The sequence below is a fragment of the Sphaerodactylus townsendi genome, linkage group LG06 (assembly GCF_021028975.2).
Source record: "Sphaerodactylus townsendi isolate TG3544 linkage group LG06, MPM_Stown_v2.3, whole genome shotgun sequence".
NCBI classification, from domain to species: domain Eukaryota; kingdom Metazoa; phylum Chordata; class Lepidosauria; order Squamata; family Sphaerodactylidae; genus Sphaerodactylus; species Sphaerodactylus townsendi.
The window spans coordinates 125,694,153-125,715,910 of NC_059430.1; the positions used below are offsets into that span (position 1 = coordinate 125,694,153).

The 21,758-nt window shown below is 48.7% G+C and overlaps 1 long non-coding RNA gene across 1 annotated transcript; it reads right to left on the reverse strand.

The window, feature by feature from the left end:
- Positions 1-225: 225 nt before the first annotated feature.
- On the reverse strand, positions 226-5,425 carry LOC125435123. The gene is made up of 3 exons (XR_007244859.1): positions 5,347-5,425; positions 1,474-1,550; positions 226-315 (listed from the first exon to the last, which is right to left on the reverse strand). It is a non-coding gene; the product is annotated as an uncharacterized LOC125435123 (long non-coding RNA).
- Positions 5,426-21,758: the final 16,333 nt, after the last annotated feature.

Consider the following 21,758-nt stretch of genomic DNA (forward strand, 5'->3'; position numbering starts at 1 on the left):
AATCAAACAATTTTCAAACAAAATTTTTCAAATCAAACAAAATCAAACAATTTTCTTTTATGTACACTGAGAGCATATGCACCGGAGACAAATTCCTTGTGTGTCCAATCACACTTGGCCAATAAAGATTCTATTCTATAAAGATTCTATTCTATTCAATGTCCATGTTTAAAAAGTGTCAGCGTGGTCCTTCTCACTTGCAAAGAAAAAAAAATTCTCTTTCTGTTTTCAGTCGTAACAATTTATTTTTCTATGACTGTCAACAGTTGCTACATTTCAGAAACGGCGTCCTGGCTTCAGTTGACGATTTCAGACCTGATGGAACAGAAAAGGAAATTCAGGTCCCACAGAGGTGACCCCGGCAGGCCCAACGTCAAAGTATGCTTGGCCTTTTTTGGAAACCAAAATGGGAGAGTCTCCCTACGCCAGTGGTGGCGAACCTTTGGCACTCCAGATGCCATGGACTACAGTTCCCATCAGCCCCTGCCAGCATGGCCAATTGGGAATTGTAGTCCATAACATCTGGAGTGCCAAAGGTTCGCCACCACGGCCCTACGCTGATGCCGAAGGAGAAGGAACTTTGCTGCAAGTCATGTCCTTAAGAGGTATGTAAATAAATACGCAAGTATAAAATTATATTTAAATGTGAAATACTCTATACCTCTGGTACTCCTGGGTTATTATAGAAGCTGTATACAAGGAGCTCATTGTTATTTATTGCATTTTAATGGAAATTTAATTAATTTATAGCATTAATTAGGATATACCATTTATAGATCCTGGGGAAGGTTATACCTTTTTAGTAAATAGGCTGTGAATAACGAATGGCTAGAAATATCTTAATCCTGCCTTTTAAGTGTAGTTGTACTATATCTGTTCACAATGCCGTGTACAATGGAATGGTCAACATTTTTTAATCTATGTTATATTTTTATAAATGAAGTGGGATCTTAGAATGTAAAACTACTCACAGACGGCATGTACAACTCTTTTAAATTTAATAACGGTCTATATTCACGTTTGTATACCTTATGCCAATAAAGGTCTATTGTGATTGTGAGAAGGAACTTCAGTGGCATCCCCAGAAATGAGTCACCTCATTGCCCAGTTCTCACTTCCTAACATTTATTTGACCCAGGTTAGCCTGATCTCGTCAGATCTCAGAGGCAAATCAGGGTCAGTCCTGGTTAGTACTTGGATGGGAGACCATCTAGGGCTGTTGTGCGGGCAAAGACACTAGCAAAACACCTCTTAAAGTGGTATAGTGGTTAAGAGCAGGTGGACTCTAACCTGAAGAACAAGGTTTGATTCCCTGGTCCTCCACATGGAGCTTGAGGGGGCCTGTCACAGTTTTCTCAGAATTTTTCCAGGCCCTGCCCCATTCTCTTTCCACTGCCCCCGTAGTTTTGTACTGATGCTTCAAAAGCAGCGTTCAGTCCCTATCCCTACCCCTGGAAGTAGAAACTCTCTCACCTTTGTCCCATCTGCTGAAACTGGTGGGGGTGTGGAAGACGTTGATCCCCCCTGGTCCAATCGTTGCCCCCAGCGACCTAAAGGGAGAAAGAAAACACAGTGATCCAAAACCAGGGAGCCAATATCATGTGGCCATGGCTTCTTCATTTCCCTGATTCTTTTCAGAGGTCTTTTGCTCACAGTTGGTTCGTGTATCAACTGTGTCCAAGAGTTAGCCACAGTGACTGATGCCTTAGCTGCATTTCAGTGCACTCTAGTTGGGGCTACCCTTGAAGACTGTTTAGAAGCAGCAGCTACTGCAGAACGCTGTGTGGCTAGACTACTAGGCAGGCGCGTAGCTACGAGGGGGGACGCCACACTCCAGGTGAGCGCCATTGGGGTCACAAGGAGGTGGAAAATATACAAATCGAAAAACGACATTTGCGAGGAGCAGGAAAAAACTGGCAAAGTGCAGTCTGATTCATCATCATCATCATCATCATCATCATCATCATCATCATCATCATCATCATTATCATTATTATCATTATTATTATTGTAGATTTCACAGCTGCCAGATCTTTAGCTGGTTGTTGGCCTTCATTACAATTCGAGCCTCACCCAGAGGCCTAGGAAGTTGTGATGTATTGGCGTAGTATTCGTGCGGATCCCGGCAGGGCTGCCTTCTGAATTTGACAGATGTTAATTTTGTCAATTCGAAGATGTTTCAAGTGCTGCCCTAGTGTTTTTGGGATGGCGGCCAGCGTGCCGATCACCAGTGGGATGACCTCAGCTGGTTTGTGCCATAGACGCTGAAGCTCGATTTTCAAATTGTGGTGTCTAGTGACCTTCTCATGTTCTTTTTCAATGACCCTGCTGTCACTGGGGACTGCTATGTCGATGATGGCCACTTTCTTGTCCTCGATCACGGTGATGTCTGGTGTATTGTGTTTTAACACTTTGTCTGTTTGGATTCGAAAGTTCCACAGGATGATATTATTATTATTATTATTATTATTATTATTGTTGTTGTTGTTGTTGTTGTTGTTGTTGTTGTTGTTGTTGTTGTTACTACATTGAAGAAGAGAAGAAGAGTTTGGATTTATATCCCCCCTTTCTCTCCTGCAGGAGACTCAAAGGGGCTTACAATCTCCTTGCCCTTCCCCCCTCACAACAAACACCCTGCGAGGTGGGTGGGGCTGAGAGAGCTCCGAGAAGCTGTGACTAGCCCAAGGTCACCCAGCTGGCGTGTGTGGGAGTGTACAGGCTAATCTGAATTGCCCAGATAAGCCTCCACAGCTCAGGCGGCAGAGCTGGGAATCAAACCCGGTTCCTCCAGATTAGATACACGAGCTCTTAACCTCCTACGCCACTGCTGTCTCCAAGATTGAGAGTTCTTATCTCTATTCTATTTAGCAGCCTTGAAGTTTTTAACGAGGTCAGCACTTATTCTGACTTGTATATTTAATTGTACTGTTGTGCATATATCATTGATTATTCCACTCCAATGGGAGGTATCATTGTTACTTACAAGTAAAAACTATTTCACTCTAATGGGAGGTAATTGCTTTTGAAGCAGTTTTCAGCCTGGATGGTACATATTACCTTATACTGACCTTGTGGTTGTGTACCTTCCCCTTTTGCTCACTATGACAGGAGGAGACAGAAGCATGTTATTTTGATCCACCAAATATGTTACAAATGCTGGAGGCTGAAATAAAGTTTTTAAAAAGCCCTCCAAATAATTGGGGAGGGCAAAAGCAGAGCAGGGGAATTGTGGTGGAGCCCAAAACCCCAAAGCAAAGAATAACTCTCAGCCATCTGTTTCATCTTCCTTACCAACCAAGAGAAAAAGTCCTTTGCCTGCCTTCAGCAGTGGCGTAGGAGGTTAAGAGCTCGTGTATCTAATCTGGAGGAACCGGGTTTGATTCCCAGCTCTGCCGCCTGAGCTGTGGAGGCTTATCTGGGGAATTCAGATTAGCCTGTGCACTCCCACACACGCCAGCTGGGTGACCTTGGGCTAGTCACAGCTTCTCGGAGCTCTCTCAGCCCCACCCACCTCACAGGGTGTTTGTTGTGAGGGGTGGGAAGGGCAAGGAGATTGTAAACCCCTTTGAGTCTCTTATAGGAGAGAAAGGAGGGATATAAATCCAAACTCTTCTTCTTCTTCAATGTCAAAGTATGCTTGGCCTTTCTTTGAAAGCAAGACTTGAGACTCTCCATAAGTCACACTAAAAAGGAATTTTAGTGGCACCTCTAGAAATCCTTGAGTTGCCGCATTGCCCAGATCTCAACCCCTAAACCTTTCCTTGGTCTGGACTAGGATGACCCAGGCTAGCCTGATTTCGCCAGATCTCAGAAGCAAATGAGGGTCAGTCCTGGCTAGTACATGGATGGGAAGTCATCAAAAGAGTGCAGGGCTGTTGTGTAGAGGCAGGAGAGAAAGGGGGCTTCTTCTTCTTCTTCTTCTTCTTCTTCTTCTTCTTCTTCTTCTTCTTCTTCTTCTTCTTCTTCTTCTTCTTCTTCTTCTTCTTCTTCTTCTTCTTCTTCTTCTTCTTCTTCTTCTTCTTCTTCTTCTTCTTCTTCTTCTTCTTCTTCTTCTTCTTCTTCTTCTACAGCTTTTATGGCATCTGCCCCACAGTGACTGTGAGGGGGGAAAGGAGTCCGTAACAGAGGCTCTGCCCCGAAGAGAATCTCCCCTCAGCGTGGGGCAGAGTAGAGCACCAGTGTATAATCAGAATTTAGAGTATGATTCTAAATTCTGGTTTGCTGTGTATTTTATGTATTCTACTTAAGTACATCCTCTCTATTGTAAGGTGCCTTAAAAGTGGCTAATAAATGTTTTAAATAACTGAATGCCTCATAGACAGCATGAAGATGCATATGCTGCCTCAACCAGCAAACCCAGTGTTAGGCACAGGTCAAAAGCCCTGTCCTCAAGGCAATAGCCGGTTGTGAATAACCATCCCAAAGCTTTTTCAGTGTTCAGAAATTTATTGTTTTCTTTCACCTCATGAAGAGGGAACTCTCAGGCCTAGGAATTAGATACCAGGATCCTTATCAGTTTCACCAGCATGGCCAATTGGCCATGCTGACAGAGGCTGATGGGAATTGTAGTTCCTGAACATCTGGAGAGCTGCAGGTTCCCTACCCCTGGTCTAGCAGGACAGAGAGGAGGTTCCAAGTGCTGCTGTCTGTGTAACATAATTTATAGCTGTAAAAGCATACCTCCTTGTCTTTTGCTCATTGGTTTGAGTCAAGAAGACGTACAGACGTGGTCATTTCATCCCACCTCTTACCACACTTTGCCCACTCCCATCTTTAGTGAACTTAAGTCACAAATACCTTACGTAAAAGGTTTCTATCACAACTACTGGTTTCTATACCAACTAAGATTTTACTTCATCTTTATCTGTATTGGTGAGCTTCTGCTAACTTCTTATCTCTCCTGAGGGGCCCTGTTTTCCCAAATCAAAGCTCAGTGTCAGGCTGCTCTATGAGTTTCGTTTCTTCCAACGAAAGTACGTTTTTGAAGTGCTTGGTGCCCCGTGAATTACACTCATATAACTTGTATGATTAAATACAATGGCTTAAAACATCATAAGCTTAGCATATTCATATCACCAGGGTTGGATCCCACGAGCTTTCCCACACAACCTCTTCATGATCCCCCTCCTTACTGCCGCCCCTGCCCTGTGCGGCTTCCTTTCATGCAAGTCCCAGAGTCCTCAATGTGGCCATTTCAGTGGTCAGGAGAATCCCAGGCCGCCTCTTCTCTCTTTAGCTGTGGAAAGGCTGGTGGGATCCACACCCTCTGGCTCCCTTCCTGCCCTGGTTGCCATTCCTGTCCCGTGAAGCCAGAGTAGAACCACCCAGCCACCATCTCTTACTCACCGACACTGTAGTAAACCAGGCCTCCGACGAACACAGTGGTAGCCAAGCCCCCGGTCACGATCCCAACAATGGTTCCCACGCCCAAACCACTCTTATCTGAAACAAGAAAGAGTATTTTTCAGACCAAGGAACGCAGGAGTCGTATTCCTCTATCTTGCCCGCACCACTCTTCTGAACCAGGGGGCGTTTTCAAATAGGTGTCATCATTTTAATACGTACATTTAAAAAAATATATGTGATTAAAACAGGGTTCTCCAATATGGTGCCTGTGAACATAACGGCGCCTACTGCCACCTTTCCTGGCACCGCCAAACACTGGTAGAAAGTGGGCAGGAGAAGGTGGGCTTCTCATTGGTCACTGGAGATTTGATCTGACTGGGCAAGATTAAAAAATGTTTTAGCAGCAGCTGCCACCACAGCTCAAAGATCTTTCCTGTGTGACTGACAGTAAGTTGCAGCAGCCATTTTGTGGCTCCTTCTGCCTCGTAAGGCAGCCATTTTGTGATTAGATTGTAAGGTGAAATGGCCAGGGTCTAAGTGTCAGTGTCTAGAAGAAAGAAACAAAAGTCTGAAGTGAGAGCTGTCACATACATATTGTTGATATGGTCACGTTTTGAACAAACAAGTGACCTATCAAGGAAAACGGGGTATGTGACATGTTCTTTGCAACGACTCTGCTAGAGGCTCTGCTGAGTCATTCCTGGGTCCCCTGATACTTTAACTAGCTGCAGACAGACCCTTTGCTTAATAAGAGATAGGGGGTCCCACCTTGCAGCTGGCCCGGGCAGCGGTCAATTCGGGCACCAGACCAATCACCTTCAGACAATTGTGTAGTGGCAAAATGCAGCCAATCAGGTATTTGCAAAGCTTAACTGGCTTTCAAATGTGTTATTTGGACATTGTTTTTTGGCTGACTACAGCCCATTGTCCGGCTATTATTACAATAACAGTGAATCTGAGTCTACATCGTGTCTCTGTGTAACTGGGAAACTGTTGGAAGTTTCCAACAGCCCCAACATGCTGTGTCAGCATTCCAGAGGTGGCTGCCAGCCTGAAAAGTTTGGGGATCCCTGGTTTCAAGACCCATGCGTAATAGATCATGCCTATGAAACACCTTTGTGACTGCTCCGCTGAGCCTTCAGATCAGCCTATATGTGCTGTGCCCCTATTTGACAGGTTGCCTGTGAGCCGATCAATTTAGGGTCCCTTGCAAGGGGTGCTTGTTAGACTCCAGTTAGGGGGAAAGGCAGGATGGGTAGAAAATGCTGATATATTTCTCAAGAACACACCAGTCATTAACTAAAACACTTTATAGAGCTGGATTCTGCACAGGCTAAATAATATAACGTCTGCAGGATGCTATAGAAACCGTTTTGTGGGGCGGGGGGGACTTCAAAAGGTCCCATTCCCCAAATCAGTTTGGCCTGTTTTATTCCCCTCCACCCAGGATTTTCAAAAACTGCAGAACCAGCAATCCTTTTGCACGGTCCTGGGTTGGAGGAACTCTTGTGCCAACACAACAGGGAGCAGATGCTTCATTTCCCTCCCTTCCACCCATTCGCTTTAGGTTCCGTGCCGTCCACTCTCAGGGAGAATTCGCCCACCAATCATTATTTGCAGGTTGCCTAGCACGTTGTGGGCAGATTCTCTGAGCGCCTGACCATGTATGAAGTCCCCCAAGCACGTTTTCTCCCTGTGGCAGAAAGTTTGACCACCATATAGTATTGCTTGGCCATTACAGGGAGGTCTTTCTTTCTTTCTTTCTTTCTTTCTTTCTTTCTTTCTTTCTTTCTTTCTTTCTTTCTTTCTTTCTTTCTTTCTTTCTTTCTTTCTTTCTTTCTTTCTTTCTCTCTTTCTTTCTCTCTTTCTTTCTCCCTTTCTTTCTTTCTTTCTTTCTTTCTTTCTTTCTTTCTTTCTTTCTTTCTTTCTTTCTTTCTTTCTTTCTTTCTTCCTCTTCCTCTCTCTTCCTTCTTTCTCTCTCTTCCTCCTCCTCCCTCCCTCCCTCCCTCCCTCCCTCCTCCCTCCTTCCTTCCTTCCTCCCTTCCTCCCTCCTTCCTTCCTTCCTTCCTTCCTTCCTTCCTTCCTTCCTTCCTTCCTTCCTTCCTTCCTTCCTTCCTTCCTTCCTTCCTTCCTTCCTTCCTTCCTTCTGTTTGTTGGACATGTGCAGCTACGCAGGTGCAACTGATTGGATTGTGGGAGAATGGGCATGGCGATGGAGGCTCATTTCTGTATGGCTGCGCAGCTATGCAGGCGTCGCAGGAAATTAAAAAAGGAGAAACATCTCCATGCGAGGCAGCGAAAGCAACCCGGATTATTCCCATGGGCTCCAATCGCTGCCTGAACGGGTGAAGGACACACATGAAAATGGGGAAAAGGGAAACAGATTCCTTTATAACGATTGCAACCCATTATACGTATGCTGCGCAGAATCCACCAGATCCAAAACCATTCGGAATTAGTTGCAAGGCTATTATTTGTTTTTTTCTTGCTGAGGTTCCATGTTAACCAAAAATTCGCCCACTCTCAACTGTTCTATGAAACTTGTTTGCTTGGGTCCAACTTGGATGTTAGACGGTTGGTAGAGTTATAGAAAAACAAATCAGATTATCTGCTTTTTCATAGAGATTTATGGTTGAGATGGGCCTTCTTCTCAGGCTCTATCGCACAGGTGTCAAACTCGTGGCCCTCCAGATGTTATGGATTACAGTTCCCATCATGACGATGGGAACTGTAGTCCATAACATCTGGAGGGCCGCGAGTTTGACACCTATGCTCTATCAGGTATAACTCATAAGAGCATTTTGATTGGCTTGTTTGCGCTTCTATTATCTCATATTTAGTTATGAACCAAGCAGATAATAACTACATGATAATGATAGATCACTTAATGATAGATTGAAAAATCCCAAGCATTGGGGGTTGAAGATTCTACAATGCAGGACTACCTTGTTCTCCGGAGGGCTTCGAAGATCCTCCGCCAGGCATACTGCTGTCATCATGTTCTGTAGGGAATAGTTACCGATTAGTTACAGGAATGTTACAATACCAGTATTTAATGTTTAATTGTAGTTTTACATTTTTAATGAAAATTTATGATCTCTGTTGTAAACTCCCATGGGCCCAGCTGGTAAAGGGGAGGGTGTATAAAATTGGATATATAAAATTGATGATGATGATGATGAAGATGAAGAAGATGATGATGAAGAAGATGATGATGATAAGATGGATATTTTTCTACAAATATGCACTTCTTGACAAGCAAATCAGATTTATCTGGATGGAAGTCTCAGAAACATTGGTGAGATCTCTTGGGGAAATGTTTGGGTCACCTGGGCCTTTTGGTAATCCCTCAAAGCAATGGAGAATAAAACTGACTTGTGATTTGCTCTTAAAACTATTCCTTATCATAGCATGATTAAGGCATGCTGGGAACTTTGATAATCATAGCATTTACCTTCACCGTCATTGGAGGGTCAGTGTTTTCCAGGCCTGTGTTTAGTTCTGTCTCGCTCAATAAAAAGAATAGTTTTTAATCGCAAATGACAATAATTTCTTCAGGTGTTCTGTCTAATTTTCTGGTTAATAGGTCAAAACACCAAACTCAGCCTCTTCTTTTGCATTATCAGACAGAAAGGTTGTTAATCACCTTTCATAAACCAGTCCTGGAGAACTCTGCTGCTAAACACTTTTATGCAGGCAAAACGCCTTTCAGGTTGTTTAGGTCAGGTCCCTCCCATAAGATGGAGGAGGGAATCTCTTCTTAGAACCGCAGCCCTGAAATCTACCAACTGCTATCTCTAAGGGCTATTTCCATTTCCCCCAGAATACCGCAGGATTGAGCAATAAAGGGCCAAAAGCAGAGGTGGGATCCAGAAGGTTCTTACAGGTTCCCGAGAGTAGGTTACTAATTATTTGTGTGTGCCGAGAGGGGGTTACTAATTGGTGATTTTGCCACATGATTTTTGTCTTAGCTACGCCCCTCCTCTCAGCAGTAGTGTGCAGAACTTGAAGCAGTCTAGCAGGAGGTGCACCAGCGTGTGTGGCAGCCTGCGCCTGCGTGCATTCGTTTCCTGCCCAAGGACTTTGACACAACCCCACCCCAGGAATGCCCGGCCACGCCTCCGTCGTGCCCCACCCAGCCCCATTGGCGCTACGCCACAGTTTGAATCCCACCACCATGGGAACCTGTTACTAAAATTTTTGGATCCCACCACTGGCCAAGAGCATATAAACCATCAGTCATAACTTGCGACAACAACTATTCCCTGTCACATGTGCACAGTGCGGCAACAGTGTGGCAGGCTTCAGAGCACACCACATTTCCCCCATGATGCCACGCCATCCAGACAATGGACATGGAGGCTGGCTGAAACCCCACTAGTTCTGCCACCAAATCTGATCCTCAAGGATGGAAGACTGGGGTTTAAAGAGTGACTGAATCGTTGGCATGCCTGTTATAAACGGCAAACTTACTGGAACATATTCATTCATAAGGAACTTCTGATATGTCAGTAGATGAGAAAATGGACATTGTCGGGGGATTATTCTTAGAAACATTTGTATGCACATCAGAGTTATTTGCCCTCCTCCTTTCCATCAACTGAGCAGAGTAGATTACTCTGAATGAAGATAACATATTGGAGAGGAGAAAAGATTGCACCTAACATCAGAAAGAACTTCCTGACAGTAAGAGCTTTCTGACAGTGGAATGCACTCCCTCAGAGTGTGGTGGAGTCTCCTCCTTTGGAAATTTTTACAGAGAGGCTGGATGGCCACCATTGCAGGGGGTTGGACTTGATGGCCCTTGGAGTCTCTTCCAACTCTATAATTCTATGAGAGACGAAAGATGAGGAGCAAATCATACCTGAGACTGTAATTTCCACATGGCCCAGTTCACTACCACCAGCCAAACTCTTTGACACGAAATAGATACCAGAATCGCTCACGTCCAGATTCCTGATGCTCAGGGAACACCCAGAACCTGCAGTTTCCCGCCCAGTAAATCCTGGACCGTTCTGTTGATCAGAAGATGATGGATTATATGTCAAGATCTGTTGTCTTCCTGTTTCTTGTCCTCGATACCAGGTGCATGTATCATAGACAGGGTTTCCTCCTGGAGTCAGAGTGACAGTTTCTCCTTTTCGTGGCTGTGCCGGTACCAGCTGAATAGAAATGTCCTGGGTTTGGGTTAGCAGGAAGCAAGAATTCAGGATGGAGACTGAGTTGGAGAGGGGGAGAGAGAGAGAGAGAGAGAGAGAGAGAGAGAGAGAGAGAGAGAGAAATCCTTCATGAGGCAATACCAACATCCCGACTTGGGATTATTTTCTTTGACAACCCAAAGAAAACGGAAGCAATAGAGTGACAAACATTGCATAGGAACAGAGGTTTGTCCATGAGCAACATGACCCTGTGTCTTCTCCTCTCCTGTGGTGTGCATCTTCCCTCCTTCCCCTCTCACAAAAAGCACAGTTCCAGATTTCCTGACCTGGGAAGTTTTCAAATCTAATTGCAATTCATGGTGACATCAAAATACTGTCTCCTGGACAAAAGGGAGTTTTTCTTCTCCCCAAGCCCCGCCCCTGGCCTAGCACTTATAAAAGCAGCTCTCCCGAGGCCGGGGATGGCAGACTCCCCTGCCCTGCTCTCCCCTGCCCCTCCCCTCTGGGCAGAGGCATAGAGGGAAAATGGACCTGGTGCAAAATCTGAGTTTTGCGCCCCCCCCCCCCCGAGCAGCTGCTGTGATGCTGGAATCCACCCCCAAACAGCATCCCTTTCAATGGTGTTTAAACTAGAGAGCCCAAATTCTCCTTTTAAATCCACCTTAAAGGAGAATCTGGGGAAATTTGGGGGGTGCCTGCTGTCAAGGGTGCAATTGTTAAGCTAGAAGCACTAAACTTTCAGGGTATCTTTAGGAGTCTCTCCTAATGATACCACCCAGGTTTGGTGAAGTTTGGTTCAGGGGGTCCAAAGTTATGGACCCTCAAAGGTGTAGCCCCCATCTCCTATTTGCTCCCATTGGAAACAATGGAGGATGGGGCACCCCCTTTGGGAGTCCATAACTTTGGACCCCCTGAACCAAACCTTACCAAACCTGAGTAGTATCATCAGGAGTGTCCCCCAAACAATCCCTGAAAGTTTGGATGGGGGGGTTTCAAACCCGAGAACCCTCCCCTTACCTACGTCCATGGCCAAAACTCAAGTTAGTCTCAGTACACAGATTGTAGATATCACAGCAATCTGAAGACCTCTGAACCAACGCAGTGCCCAATTGCATACTGATTTAAGCCTGGATGCTTGTCAGATGGCCAGTTCTGGGTTGCATTATTGGTTGGATTATTGCTTCTGTCTTTGTAACTGGGCCCCTCCATTGGTTGCTTCCTTTGTCCAAGAAGGGAAGGTGGGAATAGAAATGTTTGAAATCAACAAATAAAACAAAGCACCCAGCTCCAGTTCATCCTGAGCAAACAGCTTCAATGCCAGAATTAATTCATGAAGTAGCAGGACTCATTTTAGAAGAAGAAGAAGAGTTTGGATTTATATCCCCCCTTTCTCTCCTGCAGGAGACTCAAAGGGGCTGACAATCTCCTTGCCCTTCCCCCCTCACAACAAACACCCTGTGAGGTGGGTGGGGCTGAGAGAGCTCCAAGAAGCTGTGACTAGCCCCAGGTCACCCCAGCTGGCATGTGTGGGAGTGCACAGGCTAATCTGAATTCCCCAGAGAAGCCTCCACAGCTCAGGCGGCAGAGCGGGGAATCAAACCCAGTTCCTCCAGATTAGATACACGAGCTCTTAACCTCCTACGCCACTGCTGCTCTTAGGGAAATTCCACAGCTCATGCGGCAGAGCTTCTGAATAGGGCTTCATGCTCCTGGCTTGGTCTACCGCCAGCCACTCCTACACTGCCGTTTAAAAAATGGTTTCATTACATCCTTCTTAAGTGTCAGCTGTCAGTTACAGGTGGGGGGAGGGGCAGAGAAATGCACCAAGTAATGGATTTTCCAACATTTTTGTAGTTTGGTCCAAATTTTTTATTATTGTTGTTTTTCCAAAGGCAGGTTTTCAGCTTAGAATCCCAAATAAAAGTCTCCTGGGTTATTTTTTTACTCCTTTGGGTAGCATTTTATTCGGGTGTTATAAAAATGTTTTCAACCTCCCAAGGGGCAGGCAGCCCAAGGCGGGTCTGTTGGGCCCACCCAGAATCATGGCAGTAGGGGTCATGTCACCTGCTGTAACTGTTATGCCCCACTGTCCTCAAAATCACAACTGCTCAAAATTCCTATAAGGTGGGAATTTGCTCCTGTTTGTCAGTGGCCGTTATCCTGCTGGTAGAGGAGGGTGGGGGGGAATGAAGGTCCTTGATCCTGTGGGGCTAAAAACACCCCAAGGGGCAGACAAACAAAACCAGACCAGTCGCATGCACGTGTATGTGTGTGTGTGTGTGCTCCCAGGGATGTGGGTATAGATTTTTATGGGGGGTTTGGGGGCGGGGCCACACCCCCACCCACCCCTGGGGGCGTGGTCATGCCTCCCGAAGCCCCACCCCTGCCCCCAGTGCTTATAAAAGCAGCTGTCCTGAGGACGGGGATGGCAGACTCCTCTGCCCCCCCCCTCCCCTGCCCCCCCACCAACTGGGCTCCCAGCTGGCAGCCCCTTCTGCCCTCCCCTCTGGGCAGAGGCGTAGCTAGGGAAAATGGAACCCGGTGCAAAATCTGAGTTTTGCACACACACCCCATGGGCAGCCACTGTGATGCTGGAATCCACTCCAAACAGCATCACTTTCAATGGTGTTTAAACTAGAGAGCCCAACTTCTCCTTTTAAATCCACCTTAAAGGGAGAATCTGGGGTCAACATTAAAAGTGACGCTGTTTTGGGGTGGATTATCCCCCATCCTGAAACAGCATCGCTTTCAGTGTTTAAACTGGGGACCTCAGATTCTCCCTTTAAATCCATGCCGAAAGGGGTGGATTTAAAAGGAAAATCTGGGGAAATTTGGGGAGTGCCTGCTGTCAGGGGTGCAATTGTTAAGCTAGCAGCACCAAACTTTCAGGGTATCTTTAGGAGACTTTCCTAATGATTCCACCCAGGTCTGGTGAATTTTGGTTCAGGGGGTTCAAATTTTGGTTCAGGGACCCTGAAAGATGTAGCCCCCATCTTCCATTAGCTCCCCTTGGAAACAATGGGGGATGGGGGCACCCCCTTTGGGAGTCCATAGTTTTGGACCCCCTGGACCAAACTTCACCAAACCTGGGTGGTATCATCAGGAGACTCTCCTGATGCTACCTCCCAGGTTTGGTGAAGTTTTGTCCAGGGGGTCCAAAGTTATGGACCTTCAGAGGTGTAGCCCCCATCTTCTATTAGCTTCCCTTGGAAATAATGGGAGACGGGCACCCCCTTTGGGAGTCCATAACTTTGGACCCACTGAACGATATTACCCCCCTTAGGTAATATCATTAGGAGAGTCCCCCAAACAATCCCTGCAATTTTGGTGTTGCTAGCTTAAAAACCGCGCCCCCTGCAGGCCAAAAACCGAAAAAGCACTAAAATTACAAAAAAATCCACACAAATGGGGGGCGGAGCTTCAGACAGGCGAGGGGGGGTGGGGTTTGAACCCGACAACCGCCCCTTACGTACGTCCTTGGCTCCAACTCCCGAGCCGGGTGACCCACCTGGGCTGCCGTTCCCCAGGCTGAGTGCGGGATGGGCGCAGGGGGGTCCCCTTCTATACTTCCCTCCCTGCAGTGTCGCGATCCGTCTCACCTACGAGCAGCGCGGCTGGCCAGGCACGCTGCCGTCTGGGCGACCCCAAAGCGGGCCAGGGCCCCTCCGCCGCCCACCTGCCCATGGGGGGGACTTGGGTCGGCTCCGCCGGGGCTCTCGCCTCGCCTGGCCGCCTCCTCCGCCTGCCAGTTCAGCGCCCGCTCTCCGACGGGGCGGTCACGTCGACGGGCAGCCCCGGAGCTCCCCCACCCCGCCTAGCAACGGGACAAAGGGGAGGGGAGGGGGCGTCCGACTGGGGCGGGGGGGGGGTGTTAAGAGAAGGGGGGCTTCCCGGCTGACCGAGACGCCTCGTTGCCGGAGGGGAGGGGTGGAAGTGGGCGAGGGGGCCCACCCTCGACGGGGCGGAACTGCCAGAGGGAAGGGCCACGAATAAGCCAAGACACACCGGAGTGGAAGCACTCGCTCTCCTTCCACCAGCTGGGGGTGCCTGCCGCTTCCCTGCCTGAGTGCCTGTACTACCCCAGAACAAAGGATCCCTGTTTCCTGCCACAGATGCAGCGCCTAGAACATAAGAACAAGCCAGCTGGATCAGACCAGAGTCCATCTAGTCCAGCTTTCTGCTACTCGCAGTGGCCCACCAGGTGCCTTTGGGAGCTCACATGCAGGATGTGAACGCAATGGCCTTCTGCGGCTGTTGCTCCCAAGCACCTGGACTGTTAAGGCATTTGCCAATCCTCAGGATCCAAGAGGATCAAGATTGAGTAGCCATAAATCGACTTCTCCTCCATGAAATCTGTCCAAAGCCCCTTTTAAAGCTATCCAGGTTAGTGGCCATCACCACCTCCTGTGGCAGCATATTCCAAACACCAATCACACGTTGCGTGAAGAAGTGTTTCCTTTTATTAGTCCTAATTCTTCCCCCCAGCATTTTCAATGAATGTCCCCTGGTTCTAGTATTGTGAGAAAGAGAGAAAAATTTCTCTCTGTCAACATTTTGTAAAGGTTTCAGTGGAACTGAATCTCTTTACAGTGGTTTGGCCTTGACTGAGTTCATGGGCTCGGGCGATGAGTCAGTCACAGCAGCACCCACGCTGCTGGAGAGCTTATCTTGTAGAGAGAGATGAGCATTCCGTTCCCATGAGAATGGGACCGGACCCGATTGGGGAGTGGGGGGAAAGTGGGAAAGATATTATAGTTGAGCTTTTCGCGGGAAAACCCCATTCCTGACATGCTTCGTTGTATGAGCTTTCTTCTGAGATGTCTGAATAAAGGATCTTTTCGTCAAAAAGTCTTTTTTATTTCTGCTCTTTCTAGAATTCCCTTACATTATGTCAGGAATCCATTAATCCTTCTTTTCCCTACGAGGTGTTGGACTTCTGGTGTGTGTCAACATGCAGAAGTTTGGTTGCTCTTGATCATGTAGAAGGCCACGGTAGCCCCCCCATAGAGGGTTCCGAGCCTTCTCTTCCAGAATCCTGAGGAACCACCAGGAGAACGTCTCTCACTGAAGGTGACCCTCTCCCGATCCCTCGTTCCAGTTCGCTGCCCGTTGCTGCGTTGGGACCCGAAAGAGCTGTGGATGTGTTAACTCATGGAGAGATCCAAAGAGTCGTTCGGGCGAGCTGTCTATGGATGCGAGCCTGCAATGGATCCGGATTCCCACCAGCCTTCATTATGGGATTACAAGCTCCGAGATGCAAACCCCGTCCAGGAGGAAACAGACCCCACTTTCGCGGGGCATGCACTGCGTACCAGGGAGTCCATTGAACGGTTCCTGGACTCCTACTTTGACGATCCCCCCCGTGATCCACAGTGGCAAAGCACGGGGGCCCGGCTCCAACCCACCTCCGAGATTGGGACTGTGACGGGATCTGGATCTCCAGTTGGGAGAAGGCTTCCGTGCGGTTCCCCGTTCTCCTCGGTCCCCAGGATTGGGGTCGGGTGACATGCAACAAATACCCCTGGGCGCTATCCGGAGGGCTTGAGGAGCTGCCGTCCGAAGAGGATGAACCCGAAGAGGACCTCACCACCATCCCGGGACTCGACTTCCCCTCCCTCTAAAGACAGCTGGGAAGCTGGAAGTGGTCAAACTGCGGGAGGCGCAAGAAGGCTGGAACCCATGTAACGAAAGTACTTTGGGAGGAGGAGGAGAGGGAGAAAACTGCAACAGGACCGCTTGAAGCCCTACAAGCGGCCCGGGCCAAGAAGTACAACAACTTGAGGTTGAATCGTTGCCAAGATGCACTACAACGTCAGTACCACCAGAACTTATCGATCCATGACAAAGTCCTGGACCAATCCAAGTTGGACCTCGAGCCAGAGGAAAGCATCAAGGCCATCCAAAGCGCGAGAAGTGAGCTGGACCGGCCCAGCTCTACAGCCCGGAGACCGCAACAAGTTTCAAACTGGCCTCGTGAAAGAAGGGACCCCTACACGCCCATCAAGGCAGCCTTGGCCCAGCTGTGGCGAGAGGGAATTAGCTACCTTGGAAGAGGATCTGAAAAGCGACGACAGCGTGTGACAGCAGCGTGTCGAAGGGATTATACTTTCACCCCCGCTCCGGCCAGTGCTCCTCCTGCCGTGGGATCAGCCCAAGCTAGACCACCTGCAGTTCCACCTCGAATGCCCGCCGCTCCCTTACTCGCTAGAAGAACACCGGCACCAGGTCCAGCTCCCCTCTTGGCCCCGGTGGTGCCTCCACCGGCTCCGGCAGCCCCTGTACCACCGCCGCCACCATTACAGCCACAGCCTCAGCGAGTGCCCAGAGCGGCGGAGAGGGGCTACTACAGACCCCCCATTCCGGCCCGTTTTGACAGCACCGCTTCTAGACTGCCTTATTTCATCCTTCAACTGGATGCGCATATGGAGGAGTTCGATGACTTATATCGGTCTGAACGTGAGAAAATCAGAGATATCGGGTCCGTCTTGGATGGGGTGGCAGCGGATTGGTTTGTGACAGTTTTCGAGCAACAAGATGAAGACACGCCTGCGACGGGTGGCTGGATTCCTTCAAGCCTTGCGCGCTCGTTTCCACGACCCAGATGCTGAAAATGAAGCTATTCGCACAGTCAAAACCATTCAGCAGGGCAACCGCTCCTTTGCCGAATTCGCCCGTGAGTTTCGTGCGGCGGCTGCCAAACTCCCCCCAGATTGGCCGGAACGCATGAAGTGTGAACACTTTTGCGAGGCTGTGAATAGCAAACTTCGAGAGACGGTGCTTCTGATCCGCATCCCCCGCACCATCGCCGAATGGATCGAGCTGGGATCGCAAGTAGCAGCCCGCCTGGACTACGCTCGTGCTACGGGACGCCCGCGCCCACCACCCCGGGCCACTACCCCGGCTCCTCGTAAAATCAGTCCGGCAGCGCCCGTTTCTACTGAAACCACTTCAGAACGCCGCCGCCGGTTGGGATTGTGCCTCTACTGCGGTGGCCCGGGCCACCTGGCTGCCAACTGCCCAAAGAAACAGAAAACTCCTGTTCCGGCTCCGCGCGCCTCCTCCGCCAAGCCCCCACGGCGGTCTGGACCTCCGCCTACAGGTTCTACCAAAGCGGTCTCCGAGGACGACTTCGAGGAAGGAGAAGCGGCAGTCTGCCTTTCGTCCGCACCTGTGGACATGGGACCTACTCCTGACTCGGTGAGTGAAGGCAGCGCGCCCATTAATATTCAAGCCTCGCTGGCCAACCCCGCTAAACATACGCGCATTCTGGCCTCAGCCCTCATTGATTCCGGTTGCTCCCACTGTTTAATGCGGCCCCAAGTGGCTGAGGAGCTCGGCTTAGACCGGATCCCCTTAGTGAAACCCATCCCGTTCACTCAAATGGACGGGAGTCCGCTGGGCGCTGAGGGTCCGGCTCGGTTTAAAACGCAACCTGTCCTCCTCCGTTGTGCTGATCACTGGGAGAGAATTAGCTTCATCCTAGCTCCGGTTGCCAAACATTCTATTGTTTTGGGTATGCCATGGTTGCTGCTACATGAACCAAAATTTGTTTGGAAGGAGCGGATCCTGGAATTCACAGATCCTCCCTGTGGGGAGCATATGAACTGGCGGGAAGAACTGCCCACAAATGACCCTACCCCGCCAGTTCCCGCAGCTTTAAACGCCTCAGAGTCTGCCGACCCCGTAGCCATCCCCTCAATGTATCAGGACTTGGCTAGGGTGTTTCAAGAACAGGAGTGTGATCAATTGCCCCCCCATAGGGATACTGATTGTAGGATTTTATTGCAACCCGGAGCTCAGCTACCCAAGGGCCGTATCTACCGCATGAGTCCCATCGAGGAGAAGGAACTCCGTGCCTTCCTAGATAAAAACCTAGCCCGCGGATTTATAAGGAGAGCAACCAAACACACGCATGCTGCCCCGGTTCTTTTCGTTAAGAAAAAAGATGGATCATTAAGATTGTGTACTGATTATCGTGGATTGAATGCTGTTTCCATGTCCAACAAATATCCCTTGCCTTTAATCAAAGACCTTTTAGATGCGTTAGGCAAGGGCCGGATCTTTACTAAATTGGATCTAAGAGAAGCATACTATCGAGTCAGGATTGCGGAGGGCTATGAACACCTGACTGCGTTTAATACAAAGTTTGGACAATATGAATATTTAATAATGCCCTTCGGGTTAAGTGGGGCCCCCGGAGCGTTCATGGCTTTAATCAACGAGGTACTGCATGATTTACTATACAAAGGAGTAGTCGTTTATCTAGACGACGTATTAATTTATTCGGAAACTTTGGAGGAACACGAATCCTTAGTTAGGGAGGTACTGCAACGTTTGCTTGACAATTCTCTGTTTGCAAAGCTCTCAAAATGTTGTTTCCATCAACCCTCCATTGATTATCTGGGCTATCGGATCTCCTCTGATGGGTTGGAAATGGATCCTGCAAAAATAGAAGCGGTACTGCAATGGCCAGCTCCCACCACTAGGAAGGAACTGCAGTCTTTCCTAGGCTTTGCAAACTTCTATCGTGATTTTATACCCCAATTTGCTGAACTGACCCTACCTTTGACTGATCTTTTACGCACCAAGGGGAAGGATTCACAGGCAACTAAGCCCGGGGCCCCCCTCCCTTGGTCTCCAGAATGTCAACTAAGCGTTCCAGCGGCTTAAAATCAACATTTACTTCTGAGCCTATCTTAAAACATCCCGACCCTGACCTCCCTTTCCTGCGTTCACGTGGACGCATCGGACAAGGCATGCTGCGCTGCCCTCCTGCAGAAAAAATAAAGATGGAAAACTTGTGCCGTGTGCTTATTTGTCAAAAAAGTTTTCAGGCTCTGAACTCAACTGGACTGTGGGAGACAAGGAGACAGCTGCAATTAAGGCTGGCTCTTAGCACCTGGCGTCACTGGCTTGAGGGAGCCAAACACCCTTCCAGGTTTGGTCAGATCACAAGAACTTAGCCGCCCTTTCTACCCCTCTCAAGATGTCTGTAAAACAGCTCCGCTGGGCTGACTTTTTTTCCCGCTTCTCCTTCACAGTCCATTTCTTTCCTGGGAAAACTAATAAACTGGCTGATGCCTTGTCTCGTCTGCCGGGAGGGGAGGTGTCTCTTCCTTACGGGATATTCCACGCACCATCCTCTCCCCTCCCAACTCAGTTTAGCTGTCACCCGATCGCAAACTGCTCCTCCTCCGCCCGTTCCCAGCATCGTCTCCCCCTTCTTACGGGAACTCGAGGAGGCGGGTCTTCATGAGCCACCAGCGGAGGAAGGGGACTCCCAGCTGCGTTTGGAGGGTGGCGTCTGGAAAAGGGGTGGGTGTTGGTATGTGCCCCCAACTACGTAAGCAGGTTCTTCAAGCCTGCCACGATGCCAGGTCGGCTGGACATTTTGCTTTTCTCAAGATCGCTGCATCTGGCTCGTCGCCAGTTTTGGGTGGCTATCGCAAGGACATTGAAGCCTATATCAAAGGGTGTACGGTTTGCGCGGAGGCCAAAACTATTCCCGGCAAGCCTCATGGTCTTTTGAAGCCGCTCCCCGTGGCATCCAGACCCTGGGAGGTTATCTCGATGGATTTTATTACAGATTTGCCTGAAAGCCAGGGTAACACCGTGTTGTGGGTGGTGGTGGATTTATTCTCTAAACAAGCACATTTTGTCCCCTGCTCCACCATCCCATCCTCATAACCGAAGTTGGCACGTTTGTTTATTCAACATATTTATCGCCTGCACTCCTCTCCCGTCAAGGTGGTATCCGACCGCGGCCCCCAATTTGTCTCGAAGTTCTGGAAGGCCTTTCGAAGTTGTTGGGGTCCACCCCGGCCCTTGCCGCCCCCTACCACGTTCAAAGTGACGGGGAGTCAGAGAGAACGAACAGAACTCTAGAACAGTATTTGCGTTGTTACACTAACTACCATCAGAATAATTGGTGTGAATTGATCCCATTTGCAGAGTATGCCTACAACAACGCCATCCATAGTAGCACGCAAAAGACTCCCTTTGAAATCGTGTCTGGTCGTTCGTTCCCACCGCTACCCCAACTCCCCACAGAGGCGTTGCATCCCCCCGAGTTCAAGCAATGGATTTCTTCCCTGGCCGAGGGATGGAAATCGGTTCAAACCGCCCTGCAGCAAGCGAAGGAGTCCCAAAAGTTCCAGGCGGATAAGCACCGCTCGGACTTCCCGTTGCGCGTGGGAGCTTGGGTTTATTTGTCTACTAAGAACCTTCGGGACGTTCATAAATACTCAAAATTAGGCAAAAAATTCGTGGGGCCTTTTAGGATTACAAAAGTGATTAATGATGTGACTGCTCGCCTGGATCTGCCTAATTCTTTAAGTAACATTCATCCCGTTTTTCATTCCAGTTTACTCAAGGAGGCTCCCGGTTCCGATGCTTGGCACGACCCTCCGGAGATACCCCCGCCGACCATAATTGATGGTCACAAGCACTACGAAATTGACGCTATCCTGGACTCTCGCTTTAATCGCAATCGCTTGCAGTATTTGGTTTCTTGGGTGGGGTATTCATCTGGCCATAATCAGTGGGTATACTTGGAAAACATAGAGGCCCCCTCCCTTATTGCGGCATTCCATCGTGCCTTTCCTCAGAAGCCGGGTGGGGAGGGGTTTTTGTTAGGAGAGGCAGAGTGTAAAGGTTTCAGTGGAACTGAATCTCTTTACAGTGGTTTGGCCTTGACTGAGTTCATGGGCTCGGGCGATGAGTCAGTCACAGCAGCACCCACGCTGCTGGAGAGCTTATCTTGTAGAGAGAGATGAGCATTCCGTTCCCATGAGAATGGGACCGGACCGATTGGGGGTGGGGAAAGTGGGAAAGATATTATAGTTGAGCTTTTCGCGGGAAAACCCCATTCCTGACATGCTTCGTGTATGAGCTTTCTGAGATGTCTGAATAAAGGATCTTTCGTCAAAAAGTCTTTTTATTTCTGCTCTTCAGAATTCCTTACACATTTTCTACCCCATGCATAATTTTATAGACTTCAATCATATCCCCCCTCAGACGTCTCCTCTCCAAGCTAACGCCTCTTGGTCGTTCACCTGCGGTGCTCCCCAAACAACCTCCCAGCCACTCTGTCTGCCCTCCAGGCTTCTCCTCTCCCTGGCACTGAAAACACTGCCCCCCCCCCTTTGGTTTTGCAGCAGGTATATGAAACCAGAGACACAGAGATGGCTGTATTACATTTATTTATTTATTTTTATTTTTTCAATTTATAGACTGTCCCATCCCCAAAGGGCT